The sequence below is a fragment of the Rhamphochromis sp. 'chilingali' genome (assembly GCF_963969265.1).
Source record: "Rhamphochromis sp. 'chilingali' genome assembly, chromosome: 18".
Taxonomy (NCBI): Eukaryota; Metazoa; Chordata; class Actinopteri; order Cichliformes; family Cichlidae; genus Rhamphochromis; species Rhamphochromis sp. 'chilingali'.
Genome location: NC_137945.1, coordinates 19,418,500 through 19,431,965, shown reverse-complemented (window position 1 = coordinate 19,431,965; position 13,466 = coordinate 19,418,500). Strand labels below are relative to the sequence as shown.

Here is a 13,466-nt window from a genome sequence, read left to right as displayed (position 1 = left end):
TGATCTAATTTAAATTTCAGCCGGGCTTTGGTCATGGAGGGGGCAACGCAGCTGAACTTATAAATATCTATCTCCTGCCTCCGAACAAACAAAACGGGTGAAAGCTGACCTGTGGGTTTTAATGAAGAATCAATGATTTAAGACCCGCTATAAAGGCAATGAAATAATTCAGAGATTTTTATGCTTGCAATTAGTGCATAATGATCCTCTGTGCCCTGTTGCATAATGCAGAATAATACTTTGGCAATATTCCAGTACACGCACAAATATTATATCTGTGCCAGAAGAAGACTTTAAGGGTCGATCGCATATATGATGCTGGCTGTTCCCATAAACATGGCAAAAGTATCAAACACACAAAAGCACAGAAAAAACAGGAGAAAAAATGGCTTGCTTCTGTTCCGTTATTTGAGGTTATGGATGTTATTTGACTGGAGGCATAACTCACAGATACACGAGACGCGCCATTACTCCAATGAGTGTCCTTTATTATTTTTCATCCCCCCCCACAACAACCCTGCAGAAACGTTCCTACCGCTTAACATTTACCTGATACTACTTCCCCCCTACTAAATAGGATGTGATGCTGGGATATAACCAAGAAAACAGATTAGACCCGCACGCTTTAAAGTATACTATTTCCTTGTGCTTCATCTGGTAACATCTTGTTTACTGAACTCGTTTGGTTTCAAACCCAGACTACTCATAATGTCCAAAAATAAACTCTCAAAGTATACAACTCTGAACACTAAGCATAAGTGCACATTTCTGAACTATCTGATGCAGCTACAAACATGTTTAAACAGTGCAACCATTTACTTTATTTCTCATTGTCTCTATGAGGGATGGGGTAGACTACCCAACCCTCTACCTGAGTGTGGGGATTATTCTGCCCCATTGCTCACTCAGTTCCTAGTTCTATGAGCAAACATAGTCTTTCAGATATACTGGAGGCCTCCTAGGCTTGAGTGGGATTTGGCTCCCAGCTTCAGGAGTCTGCTGGCTGGCCTCCTGTGAGATGTGTCTGGAACCGACACACTCTGTGCAGCTGGAACAGAGTTCTCAGGTGAAGCCTCTGGTGGATCGCCAGAAATCTCCGGTGCCCCAGGTGTCCATGTAAGATGGTAACGGTTTCTTCTCTCTCAGCGTGCCCTTTGCTGTCTCGATGATGTAGGACCTCGGTGAGCCTGCCATGGACATGACCAGAGATGGGCAGTAACGCGTTACTGTAATCTGATTACTTTTTTCAAGTAACGAGTAAAGTAAGGGATTACTATTGCAAAAACGGTAATTAGATTACCGTTACTTTCCCGTAGTAACGCTGCGTTACTGCGTTACTAAAACCGTGATTTTTTGCGAGACTGTCTCACGACAGTGACGTAAGCGAGTGCGCCGTTAGTGACAACAGCTGTGTGCAGATCAACAATGAATCACATATCAATTGTGGGAGAGAGTATGAGCGTGCAGCGTTTAAAGCGTGGAAGTACTGACCTTACTTTGAGTTTGATTCCATAAAAAGTGCCAAAAACATTAGTGTCCGTTGTGCGTGGGAAGAAAACTTCTTTTTAAATTTTCTGCTGTGTTTTTTTTTTTTTTTTTACTTTTTATTTTATTTATTTGAACAACTCACCCGTCCATTACGCATACAGTTTCTTCAGAATAACAGAATACAAAGAGAGTCACAAACTCAAGACAGTGAAATTAGAAAGAAAAAGAAACAAACAAATATATATATATGCATAAAAATATAGATACATATAGAATAATAATTAGAAAAATAAGATAAAGTAAAACAAAAGAAAAAAAAGGAAACATGCCTGTGGTGTCAAACATTTCCATCGTTCATTTCACTTTTTTTTTTTTGTACGCTCATCTTCATTCAGTTCAGTCTTTTTTTCCCCTTCCGTTGTACGTCAACCATTTTCCCCAGTCCTTCAAAAAGCGTTCTTCCTTTAATTTCAGTTTATATGTAAGGTTCTCCATCTCCATAATGTCCTCCACAATTGCTACCCACTGCTGCTTTCCTGGTGTTTCTGTCTTAAGCCAGTTTTTGGTGATGGCCTTCTTTGCTGCCAAAAGGAGAATCTTAGCCAGGTAACGATCCTTTACATCTACAGTACCTTCCAAGTACCCTAGATACAAAACAAGGCAGGTTCTAGGAATAATATAACCTAATATATCACAGAGAGCCGAGTGAATTTTAACCCAGAAAGTGTGAATTTTTCTGCATTTCCAGAAAATGTGTGTATGGTCTGGTTCATCCCATCCACACAGCCTCCAACATTGTTGTTGTGTATTGGTTTGTTTATTTTTAATCTTAGGTGTAATAAAATAGCGAATTTGATTTTTCCAGATGAATTCTCTCCACCTCAATGAGTGAGTTGTATTCTTATGTTCTTTCCATGTTTCATACCACACCCTCTCAGTGATTTCTTCACTCAGCTCTCTTTCCCATTTTACTTTAACATATACAGTTGATTCCTGTCTTGATTCCATCAAACATTTGTATAGGGTAGACACTGTTTTTGGAATAACACTTTTATATGCCAGTATAATTATTTTTATAATAGGATCGATTTTGTCTTCCTCTATTTTTATATTTTTATTAAAGTAATCTCTCACCTGTAAGTATCTGAAAAAATCCTTGTTTTTTTAAGTTGTATTCCTGTTTTAATTCTTCAAAACTTTTAATTTCTCCTTTTTTGATTAATAAAATTTTCTGCTGTGTTTTACTTGCATCTATTTGAAAGAGTGAGTGTAAACACACAAAAAAAATATTTTATGTGCTGGAATGTGCAGAAAATAGGTTTAAATGTTAAACAAATTTCTTCCAGTCAGAGAATGGTGCATATAATTAAATTTTTGCTTGATGCATAAAATTAAAAGATTAAAACTGATAAAACAAGTTAAAAAAAAAGAGACTTTTCCATTTGATTACATTTTGTATGATGGATTATGCAGAAAAAGTAGAATTGGGCTGAAAGATCTATCGCTTTATCACCTCTTCAGGTTGTAAATCGTGTTTTTAAAAAGTAACTAAGTAACTAAGTAATTAATTACTTTTGAAAATAAGTAATCAGTAAAGTAATGGGATTACTTTTTTAGGGAAGTAATCAGTAATTAGTTACTGATTACTTTTTTTAAAGTAACTTGACCAACACTGGACACGACTGTCTCTCTAGTATCCATGTCTGAGACCCACACTTTGTCTCCAGGATTGAGCTGTAGCATATCATGTGCTCTGTGTCTGCGGTTGTAGTTTTGTCTTTGTTTTCGTTTGTACGATTGTTCTATAGCTTTGAGCTTGTCTGTGTCCGTACCTCTTGGATTTAGCTGTGATGGGATGACAGGAATAGTTGTCCTTATCCTCCTACCCATGAGAAGCTCAGTTGGGCTGTAGCCATTTTCCAATGGAGTGGCCCAGTATGCCATAAGGGCGAGATAGGGATCGCCAGACTTTTTAAGAAGACTTTTGATGGTCCTGACTGCCCTCTCGGCCTCCCCGTTGCTCTGAGGGAAGTGGGGACTGGATGTCTCATGGCTAAAACCCCATTCTTGTGCAAATCTTTTGAAGGAATCAGACGAAAACTGAGGTCCATTATCAGAGCGAACCTGCTCTGGTATGCCATGACGTGCAAAGATTGATTTACAGTGCTCAATCACTGCCTCTGATGTTGTAGATGTCAGTTTGGCAACTTCGAAGAATCTGGAAAAGTAATCCACAATGACCAGGTACTGTTTATTCTCCATCTGGAACAGATCAGTTCCAACCACGGCCCACGGTCTTTGTGGAACTCCGTAGGTAGCATGGTTTCTTTGTGGTTAGTCCGCTCACGGCAGCAAGTGTCACAGGTCTCAATCACTTTTATCAGCTCACTGCTCAGGCCTGGCCACCAAACAGATTGTTTAGCTCTCTCTCTACATTTTGTTATTCCTAGGTGTCCCTCATGTAGTTTAGACAGAATGTCTGCTCTGAGTGATGTGGGAATCACTATTCTGCTCCCATAAAGAAGCAAACCATTGTGGCTTATCTGGCCATCCGTCCACACAGAACTTCTTCAGTTGGCTTAGAATGCTGTCATTGTCCTGATGTGTCTGGATTTCTCTGAGTCGTGGCTCTGTGGCTGGCAGACTTGCTACGACGGACTCCAATTACAAGTTGATTTCTTCCTCCGGCAAACCCTCAGTTGTGTCACATACAGGAGCTCTGGACAGTACATCTGCTGTTGCAATGTCTCTACCAGGAACATGAGATATGGTATAAGAGAACCTCATCAATCGCATGCGTAGACGTTGTATACGAGGTGGAAGCTCATCCAGGCCCTTGGAGCCAAGCAACAAGACCAGAGGTTTGTGGTCTGTTTCAATGTGGAATGTTTTCCCAATTAGGAAACTGCAAACCTCTCACAGGCCCATGTTGAAGCAAGGGCCTCTTTCTCAATTTGAGCATATCGCTGCTCTGTAGCGCTGAGAGCTCTTGAAGCGTATGCAACTGGTTTCCACCCTAAATCGGCGTGCCGCTGGAGAAGCACTGCTCCCAAGCCATATGAAGATGAATCAGCTGATACGCATTTGGATCATACAGAGCAAGCCCTGGGGGTGTTGTCAGTTCTTTTTTGACTCTGTCGAAAGCCTGCTGTTGCAGTGGCCCCCATGACCATAGGTTGGACTTCTTCAGCAGATCTCTTAGGGGGCGCGTTTTTTCCGCCAGGTGAGGAGCAAACTTTCCTAGGTGATTCACCATGCCCAGGAAGCGTCTCACCTCACTTATGTTGAACTCACGGCATGCACCTTGTCAGGATCTGCGCTAACCCCCGATGCCTCAATGACCTGCCCCAGGAACTTTATCCTGTTCTTGGAGAACTCACACTTGTTGTTCAATGTTACTCCAGCCTCCTGCAGTCGAACCAGTGCTTGTCGCAGTCTCTCATCATGCTCTGCTTGTGACGTCCCCCACATGAGCACATCATCCATCTGGCAGAGGACTCCTTCTAAGTCCTCAAGAATGCGTGCCATCCGTTTCTGGAAGTGTTCTGGGGCTGATGAGATTCCAAAGCACAGACGATTATAACAATACCGACCAAAAGGTGTAATAAAGGTTGTGAGCAAAGAAGAGTCCCTGGATAAGGGAATCTGCCAAAATCCTGCATTGGCATCCAGCTTTGAAAACACTTTTGCTCCTGCAAGCTGTCCTAGTGTGTGTTCTACTGAAGGGAGTGGATGTTTCTCTCTCATGACATATTTGTTTAGTTCAGTGAGATTGCTGCATATTCTCACCTTGCCTGTGCGCTTAGGAACCACCATCATAGGCACGCACCAATCAGTGGGCTCCTCCACCTTGGAAATGACACCCTGCTGCTCCATCCTGTTCAGCTCTTCTTTAACCTTTGGTAAGAGTGGAAGAGAGATTCGCCTAGGGGTCGAGAGGGAAAACTGCTGTGCCTCGGGTTTCAGAACAAAATTGTACTCCCCTTCCATTTTGCCTAAGCCGCTGAAAAGCTTGGGGAATTCTTGTTTGACAGCGTCCATAGAGTCTAAGCTAATATGATTCACTCTAGCACTCTAGTGTTCCTCCTGGGCTCTGCAGAACCCTTTTGGGCTTATCCAATCTCCCCAACTGATGCTGTGTGTAGAAAGTCTCTGGGACTGCTGTGACATCCGCTCCGGTGTCGATTTTAAAGAGTGTGTTGCATTTGTCCACATGTATCTCTGTTACCCATGGACTCTCTTTGGTGTCCGCAGAGAGGGAACCCAAGAAAGCGACCTCATCCTCTGTATCGCTGTTCTCTGAAACTGTTGCAGCATTGACTTCACACAGTTTTTTGTTTCGTTTAGCATGGATGCGGTTCAGTTGTGAGTTGGTAATATCCATTTTAAAGTTAGTGCTTAGCATCTCTTGTTGCTTCTTTACAAGCTCACTTTGTCGGGCTCTGTTTAAGCGCTTTCTCTAGCGTTAATTCTGGATCCATTTGTAGCTGTTCTGACAATCGTTTGTCTTTCAGACCCACGACAAATCTGTCTCGCACCATTTCATCATGCAAAGTCCCGTATCCACAATGTTCTGCCAGACAATGCAGTGCAGTATGAAAGTTATCGACTGACTCACGCGTCTCTTGTTGGCGCTGGTTAAACTTCGCTCGCTCAAATATGATGTTTCTTCGGGCTACGAAGTGAGCATCCAACCTCCTTTTAACGGCCTCATATTCGCTCGCCTCTTCGGGAGTCAGGTGCAGGGATACCAATATGTCCTCTGCCTCCTCGCCCATAGTGTAGATAAGGGCGTTCACTTGATTTTCGTCCACTTGCGTCTGCAATCCAGACGCGATGCGAAATCTGTCAAAACGTTTTATCCATTTGGTCCAGTCGTCGGACCTAAAAGTGAACTTCTCCGGCGGTGTGACTTGAAACTGACTCATGACGTCACGTCTCTTTTCGCGCAGCTCCTCTGTGGCTGACCTTTAACCTGGCACCGACGCCGAAACCTTTCACTTATGCCCAACTAACGTTTCCAGTTGTCTTCTGACACCATGTTCCGTTATTTGAGGTTATGGATGTTATTTGACTGGAGGCATAACCCACAGACACACGAGACGCGCCATTACTCCTTTTTTTTTTTCTTTTTGCCTGTCCCGTTTGGCTCTTTTGCCATCAGAATTATTGTCTAAAGGCGAAGAAAGATGCCCAACGGATTTACTTTACCAAATTGACCATCCCAGCCTTGCCGTGATGGCCTATTTGATTCACCTTTTATTGTTTATTTTATTTATTTTTTTATTTTCACTTGCTAGATACGGGACAGACTTGAATGAGGAAAAAAAAAGGGAGAAAGGAAGAGGGGGAAAAAACAGCGGAGAAGAGGGACGGGGATAAAGGGCAAAAAAACCAAAAACCAACTAAATAAGCAGACAAAAAAATTACATATATCAATCACCTGGATCACCTGTTGAAAAAGAAAAAAGAAAACAAGCAGAAGAAAACGAGAGCAATACAATAAACAACATCACGATGATGTATGGGAATATAACAGTAAATACTAAATGTTAAACATTATTGTGCAGCACGTAATATCGACAGCGCACAGTGTGCTTTGAGGTAGGAGCCAAAAAGGGTGTAGTTTGTGTGTGTGAGCACCCGTGTGTACACCTGTGAGCATGGACACCCCAGGCCGAGAGGCCGAGGGCACCCCACCCCCGAAGTGGCCCGAGCGAGCCCCAGGCTCCAGGCCCCAATAAGCAGCCACCAAGGAGTGAGCCGGTGTGTACCTGGACGCCCATCCCCGGACACAAAGAACCACCAATGCACCGATGTCTGAGGGCGTCTGCCACTGGCAGGGGAAGTGGTGGGGGGAGATAGGCCTCCATACCTTGGAGGACCTGAGATGTCCCCAGAGAGGTGGCGTCTGATACCCAACCTGACATATGGACACAGACAAACAGGCACACACAGATACAAACATCCATTCCCACCCTCATATGTAATTACTCAACACTCAACCAACGTGGAGACAGATATAGAGAGACACTGTACACACAATCACACTCCCCAAGCGTACTCTATGAACCGGGTCTAGGTACCCTTGCCCCTGGAGGGGGAAACTGCACCCAGACCCAGGTGGTGTTACCCTTTTCCCTGCGGTGGGGAGAAGCAGACCGCCCCGACTCCGCGCCATTACTCCAATGAGTGTCCTTTATTATTTTTCATCCCCCCCCCCACAACAACCCAGCAGAAACGTTCCTACCGCTTAACATTTACCTGATACTACAGCTTCATACAAAAGATAAATTGTGGACCTACATTAAGAGCCAGTATACGAGTGAATCATACAAAGGTCCTCTAACGGTGTGTTCACACCGAACGCCATAGACGTGAACAAAAACGCGCCAGACGCCCCTAATTTGACGCGTGCACATTCGCACCTCGACGCGTGTCCAACACAAATCAATTGACGCGCGTGAACCGGAAATGTCGGAGGAATGTGGGAGGAAGTTGTGCCAGACGGTATCTTTGCAAGATGGCAGCTGTCGAGCTAGCGTTTGAAGAGAGTCTTCCTTCTCTATTTACTGTGGAGAGCAGAGCAGCGGCGTTAAGGACGTCCTCGCCGTACCTGGGTCCATAAGGTCCTCCAGAGGTGTGAGCAGTTTGGTGAGTTTCAGCATTTGCTCCAGGAGCTGCACCTGGATGACCGCAGCTTTCAGCGGTACCACCGTCTTTCCCTCGCCCAGTTTCAGGACCTGCTGACCCGCGTTGGTCCAAGCATCGCCCGCCTAGACACCAACTACAAACTACAGGCGCTCAATCCCACCTGCAGAGCGCCTGTCCATCTGCATGCGGTTAGTAAAAGTGTTTAATACGGTAGTCCTTTATTGATACCTGTGCTAATATATGCTAAACTATCATTTATAGACTGCTAACATGGATGTGGTATGCTAACAGTGAATGCTGTCGGTGTTTACTGATAGCAAACTGTGGTATGGAGACGACTGTTTATAATATTTCTAGTGATACTCAGTGTATGCTCTCAGTGTTTGCTGATATCAAACTGTGGTATGAGGCCCACTGTGGGTTAATCTTTGTAGTGATACTCACTCCTTTTTTTTTAAATTTAGACCTGGTTTAATTCTGGGATAGTTGAATATTTGTATATAATTCTTGCAGCTGTCAGACTCTATAACAGGGGTCACCAGCCTTTCTTAAAACTGAGAGTTAGATAAAATTGTGAACAGTCTGGTTCATCTTTAGTTATATGGTTCTATCTAGCATATTCTATCTTGATAAGCTGTCTTATCACAGGTTAATTTTTCAAAAATATTAACAATGATTTAAGCAAGGAAAGGGCTACATGTCAACACACAACTCTTTATTTCTATTAATGTCTTACTTCATTCCTACCTGATTGACATGTTTAGGAATTATGAGTGATTGGCTCACTGTAGTGGCAAAAGTTGCTACCAATCAAATTATGATATGTTAAAGTTAAAACAAAACACAACTGACTGTTTTACATTATATCTAATATATTATGTAATTATCCTTATAATTACAAAATGTTTTATGTAAGAGTTTTGTGATTTAAATCTGACATCACAAAAGTATTTTGGAATTTGAATAATGTATTTTGTAACTGCAGTACACATAATACTGATTTTGAACAATTTTGTCCAGGGTCCTTGCCACCAGGGACTCCTTCAGGACCAAGCGTTCAGTTACAGAGTCGGTGTGTCCGCGGTGTGTCAGATCACCCCCTAGGTAGCGACGGCCATCTGGGACTGTCTAGTGGACGACTTCATGGCTGTGCCTTCACCTGGAGACTGGCGGTTCATCACAGAGGGATTCCAGGAGCGCTGGAACTTTCCTCTGTGCTGTGCAGCTCTGGATGGGAAGCACGTCCAGAAAAAGGCACCCCATATATCATATAGGAGACACACACATTGATATACACTAAATATCTATTCCATTTCTTTTTTTGTGGTGCCCAAATTTATGCACCTGCTTGATTTTGTTTAAAAAATTATTGCACACTTTCTGTAAATCCAGTAAACTTCTTTTCACTTCTCAAATATCACTGTGTGTGTCTCCTGTATGATATTTAACTGACATTTTTTATTGTAACAACCAACGATTTATACAGGAAAATGATGGCTATTAACAAGGTTGCCCAAACTTCTGCATCCCACTGTATTAGTATATTTTGTCATTAGTATAATATGAAATAAATTCTACATGTGTCAAGTCGTGTGCCAACATTTGCTGTGTAGTAGAACTGAGACATTAGTCATTATAAAAATTTATTTGAAATAATATTAGAATTCTCAAACAGAAAAACATTAAACATAAATATATAAAATATAAGTATTTACAGAGAGACAGGAATAAAAAGGACCCAGCTGCTCTCCAGAGCAGGAACAAGGCTGAGGAGGAAATGCTCCATTGGAGACTGGCGTGGCCTCTTCAGGGACTCCAGGATGGCCAGCTCCACCACCGATGGACCGTCCTGGGACCCGTCCCTCATCTGCCTCGGAACTGTCCTCCCCTGTGGGCCTGTAAAACAGCACAAAACACAAAGAAATGAGAAGGCTGCTACTAGATTTTAATTTCAACATTGAGAAAAAAACAAAAACAGGATATAATCAGATTGGTTGTAGATATTTAGTAAAGGTGATCACAAGGGAATCTCACCGAGTACAAAGCTATCAGCGCTTGCTGTACATACCTGTGGGTGCAGCAGCAGGAGCTCAGGGACTGGGCAGCCAGGAGAAGCAACAGGGGATGCTCTGCTGCAGAATCAGTTGGCTCTATCAAGATAATATTAAATGTTAACAGGTTGAAAACAATAGTCATAGAGAAAGTATATACAGTGGTCCCTCTTTTATTGCAGCAGGGGATCTCTGAATAACTAGCCCCTGGCCACGCACTTTATACACTTTTTTCCCCACACATGAACATTAGTCACAGTTCTCACAAGTTGATTCTCAAAGTGCAAACCTTTGTAGATTGCAAAACGTAAAAGTATTATTATGCTGCGTTTTGTCTTCATCTGCCTGCCACTTTCGTGCGCCTTTTTCCCTCGCAGTGCAGGTGTCTATTTCCGAATGAGGGTCATAGTTATGGGTGTTTTTGTGCTGTTTTTTTCTATTGGACGTGATGGTTATCAAAACCAAACATGATAAATTTGGCAAGCGCAGGAGACACGACACGAAGGAGATTTGTCAATCAGGCTGCAGAATGCAATGCTGTACTGTAATAAAAAAATCAGCGAAAAAGCGAAGCAGTGACGGATGAGCGGGACCACTGTGTGCTGTTTATTAATAAACAAAATATATTCATATACGACAACATGAATAAAAGCAGAACGGTAGTGATGGCCCGCTTGAAGCTGACGCTCCGGAGCGTGTGTCGAAAAAAACAACACACTGGTTCAGAAGCACTGTGTCGAGGCTTGCTTCGTTTGGCAAAAGTCACGTGACCAGTGACGTCCGAAGCTTCATTACGCACGTAACTGCTTCGGTACCTGATTCAAACGGATATAAGGAAGTGAATCATCCACGGGATTCGTGGAGTGTGTTGATGGTGACAGAGAGCGAAGAGGTGATCATTCCACTGACAGATATGGAGCCAGCGAGGAAGAGAGGACGTTCTGGCGTGTGGGAATATTTTGAGTTGATTTTGCTCAATTTATTTTATCTGCCGAAGTGAAAAACTTGAAATGTCCAAAATCATGTTTTCATAATGTAAATATCATTACAGCATATGACTGTAGGAACACTTCCATGTGAATTAAAGCTGATGAAGACTACAAAAATGTATTTGACACTATACGTACATGACATTGCTACACAGTTTAGAAAATCATTTTGTTTATTGTTTTTAGGTGATAGTCTGCAGGACCCAGGAATACCTGCATATCTACCAACTTGCAGTGTAGTTCCTGCACTCCACAGCCTCTTCTGTTCCATGCAAGTGGATTTTCTCCAGGGCAGGAGAAACTATTTCTAAGAAAAGAAACAGACTCAGCCAGCGCACAGTAACACTAATCCTCTTGTTAACTGTAAATAACAAAAGGGCTACCTTACATTGATCATGTTTTTACTTTGCAAGTTCTTGATTAGGGGTGGGTTTTGATTATCGCCTTTCTGATTACAATCCATGCTAAATTGAATAAAGTGATATTGATTCATTAAAATCCCGTGTCGATTTGTAAATTAACGTTATTATGCCTGAAACGCCAGCATCTCAGGTTAAACCTCACAACATGCCGTCAAACACCATGCAGCTAAAACAGTAACTGGGAGCAGGTTTACGGATTCTGCATACAAACGTGAACACAGAGCGCGGACCCGACGCGTCAGAGTCAGATTTTGATGTGTCGTCGGGTCCGCGCTGTGTTTGCCTCTTTTTTTTCGCTGGCTTCTGCAGCTGCAGGTTTCATAACTCTCTGTTTACATCTCTAATTAAGTCTCACATGTGTCAGCTTTCTTTTAATAGATACGAAATTATGGATATATACTGTTAAATGATCAGACTTGTAATATTTCTGACTGAGGCAAAACTTTCCAGATTCCAATCAAATTGAATCGGATCCTGTATCGAATCAAAATGATTCTACAAATCAGTGACGATGCAGCCGTACTCAGCTCCCTAAGCATTTTCCCTTTCCAGTTCACAATCAATCCCACCCCTAGGTCAAAAATATGTATAGGACAATTGGCCTCATCTAATATTTTGTATGAACCTGTCCAGCTGTCCAGTGATTAAACGACAAGTAGATGGAGGCAGGACTTCACAGCAGGGGCATACTCCATAATGTGCTGTGCATTATCATATGTATATTATATATATTGCTCACTTATTGTATTTACCAACATCAAGGAGTTATGAGCAAAGAAAGGCCACCATAGTGCATGTTTAAATAGGGAAAGTTTATTGATCAAAATGTATTACGCAAATACGCATTACATTTTTTTCAGCCCCCCAATCGAGAAAACAAAACCAATTGCATGTTCAAAGCAACGGAACGGTGGCCCAATATCAGAGAGAACTCCACTCTTGAGTGAGCAGTGATAATTGAGCAGTCCGTTTTATTTTGCAGATTCAAGCTGCTCTTCAAAATTTTCACCACCAGATGTCACCGGAGAGGACTGTGTTGAAAAGCTTCGAGTAATGAACCGTTTTTCAATACAAGCTTCAGTGCTTCGGAAAGCTTCATTTGGCCATCACTACAGAACGGTATTTGTACATCAGTGGGTAAATAGCGGTGGCTTGCTAGTTTTTGTGCGGCTTCCCCGGGTCAGTGAAAACTTTCAAAAGAGAAATGGATGAACCTACCAGATTGCCCGATCTCTTCACATATCTTCCTCCAAGTTCGGTCCTTTATATTCTTGTCTCAGTACAGAAAGCAGCTGGTGTCGTACAGCTCTGGGTTGTCGTTGATTAGCCTTTCCTCCATATTGAATGAAGTATGAAGGGCTTTGGCTGGATCTGCCCCTTTGACCTAGGTCAGAGCCACGTCACCAGGCTCCTGATTGGTTGTTGCAGTGCGAATTGACGCTGGAGTTCAGATTTTTCCAACTCGAGCGGTAGATGCGATACGCGCGTATGCACAAAATGCAACACAAACACTGACGCCTGGTTTTATTCGCGAGTCAAACGCACCAGACGCGCTACACTGACGCGCGTTTCATGCGTTTTCGCGATGCTAATCTACTTCCGAATTTTCGTGGGACCCGGAATCATGTGTCATCGCGCTTTTCATTGACTTTACATGTAAACCTGATGCTCTGTTCGCGTCTATCGCGTTGGGTGTGAACACACCGTCCCCCCTCCAAAAAAACCCCATGTTGCTGTAAAACAACATAATAGTTCCTGTTTCAAAGAAAAATACTTGAGCAGTTTATTCTATTGCTAAACTGAGTCATCTCAGCTTGCTTCCTTCTGCCCAATCAGACAGCAAAGAAATTGGTGCAATCCCG

The 13,466-nt window shown here is 42.7% G+C and overlaps 1 long non-coding RNA gene across 1 annotated transcript; it reads right to left on the bottom strand.

Moving 5' to 3' along the window:
* Positions 1 to 9,167: 9,167 nt before the first annotated feature.
* On the bottom strand, positions 9,168 to 12,943 carry LOC308385931. The gene is made up of 3 exons (XR_013969670.1): positions 12,823 to 12,943; positions 10,211 to 10,292; positions 9,168 to 10,038 (listed from the first exon to the last, which is right to left on the bottom strand). It is a non-coding gene; the product is annotated as an uncharacterized lncRNA (long non-coding RNA).
* Positions 12,944 to 13,466: the final 523 nt, after the last annotated feature.